General features: G+C 35.3%; 1 pseudogene; it reads left to right on the forward strand.

Moving 5' to 3' along the window:
- LOC138864422 (uncharacterized) overlaps positions 1–288 on the forward strand; it is a 13061-nt pseudogene extending 12773 nt beyond the window's left edge.
- The last annotated feature ends 2212 nt before the right edge of the window (positions 289–2500 follow it).

Here is a 2500-nt window from a genome sequence, read left to right on the forward strand (position 1 = left end):
TCTTCGTGATCATCTCACACGTGGTGGTCGAGCATCTGGAGAACCGCAGCGCAGGGGTCACGTGGATCAGACCCATAGAGAACAGCGGCAGCAAGAACACCGGCAAGAAGGTCCTGTCTGTTCCTCGCCATCAGCTGGACTTGCCGGATCGCGTTTTGGTCTACTCGAGGCTTCTTGTTGTTCCTGTGGTGGCTCTCCTGTTTAACATTGTGTACTGGACTATCCTGCTAGGACCTTGGCGACTGCAGTAAAAAAAAAAAAAAAAAAAAAAAAAAAAAAAAAAAAAAATTAGGATTAAACATATTGTTGGAGTTTGTGATATTCGATCAGTGACTGTGTACATTAGATCAGTGACTGGAATGACGATATTAGATTCGCATGATCTTGTTAAGGCTATTTTGATATTGTAGAAGTGTTTTCAAAAATTAGATTTCAAAATGCGATGTAGCAATACCCTGTAACATATTTGAATTCGCTATCCTGTGATATATTTTATGTTAAAGCTATCGTATGTCCTATAACACTGCTTGGCTTTGCAGAAATATTTGCAAGATTCAGTGTTCTTGACATAAAATAACGGTGCTGACTTGTCGCTTTTGGCTTACTGTTCTGTTATACATTTCTGATAAAAACAGGTGCTTTTGCATATTCTCATCTTGGGCAATGTAAGGCAGGTGATGATATTTCGTGTGATTAATTATTGCTCTCATGTTTACAGACTTGTTATTCAGTCAAATAAAAGAGTACCGGTTATAGGAGAATCATTTTCTTCATCGTTTGTCTGATAACACCCTTTTTATCTGTATCACTACATGCGAGCCATTTGGACAGTAGATAGATAGGTAGCCTGAGAAATAGGCATATAGGCAGATATATACATACATATATGTATGTACACACACACACACACACACACAGATATATATGTATATATATATATATATATATATATATATATATATATATATATATATATATATATATATATATATATATATATATATATATATATATATATATATATATATGTATATATATATGCACACACACACATATACATATAGACATGTGTATGTATATGTATATATATATGTGTGTGTGTGTGTGTCTGTGTTTAAGAGAGAGACAGAGAGAGAGAGAGAGAAGGAGAGAGACAGACAGATAGACAGAGAGAAATCAATATATGTAGGAATAAATGCAAAGAAATTCTCTAGTCATGTAATACTTTCATAACAAACAGTATTACTTACAACTGTATTCCTACATACCAATATTTGTCGTGAATCCATGTCATATATACATATAAGGGATTTCCTTGCATTCAGAACCGCCGTTGCATGCACTACTGCTGTTGGTGCTGATGACTCCAAGGGCCAACATGCAGCAAAGGATGGAAGAATGGTCGGTCTCTGGTTTCTTTGTCAGTTTCTTTGTCATCTTTATACTATCCACTCCGGTATTCGAGACCACCGTAATAAATATGGAATTATCTCTCCAAAATTCTAACCGGTGCCCTGCGTACCATCAACCAGTCACCTGCACCGTCACTGTGGCTTAAGACGCTTTCTGTGATAAGATGATAAGCTTTTGAGAAGAGAGAAAGGGGGGGATGTGTATACTGGGGTAAGAGATAGATGGATAGATGGTGGAAATTGTATGCGACGGTGAGAATCTCTGGCAAAGGATTATGACACATCTAGCAAGATTTATTTCTTAGACGTCGACTTAAATGGAAGAGTTTTTGTTTTGATCCTTTTTTATTAATTTCATCGTTTATTCATATATATTTTTTAATTAATATTGTTATAATTACTACCATTATCATTATCATTACTATTCCTTTCATCATTATCTCTTTCATTTATATATTCCTTTCATTTATATATATTTATCCATTATCATTATCATTGTTATTCCTTTTTTTGTGCAGGTGATAAATACTCTGTCTACACTTCATTTCTCAATTTGGCCTGGCGTGAGATTCAGACATATGAGTACATCAATTTCCCAGTAAATAGGTGTTTGTTAGAGCAAAACTTTAGGCAAATCCTTCTTTCCAATATGAATCAATAGTGCCATACCACATCGGCGGTAAGGATAAACTAATAACAACACTGATCAAAGCAGTAAAATTATATAACTTATTATAAGTAGGCGAAAGGAAAGTTGGAAGTGTCAGTCCATTAATTAGCATTATCTAGGCCTATCATATTTCGCACAACAATGAATACAAGTAATAATTCTCAAGCCTATGGATGCAGCCGCCTCCTACAGCTGATCCACACCTACGCCATATTACAGGCCTAGAATTTTCGTATATGGTTAACATTGTGAAGGACACTATAGACTAAGGTTGTCAAACGTCCCTTAACTTACATAATCTGGAACTAAATGACGCGTCCCTTAGTGAACTGATACGGGACCCACTCTGCTCTCTATTTTTGACAATCGATAAAAGAGCAAATTTTATTATAACGAAAATTCAAATCTGAAGTATTAA

The sequence above is a fragment of the Penaeus vannamei genome, chromosome 16 (assembly GCF_042767895.1).
Source record: "Penaeus vannamei isolate JL-2024 chromosome 16, ASM4276789v1, whole genome shotgun sequence".
In the NCBI taxonomy this organism is placed as follows: Eukaryota; Metazoa; Arthropoda; class Malacostraca; order Decapoda; family Penaeidae; genus Penaeus; species Penaeus vannamei.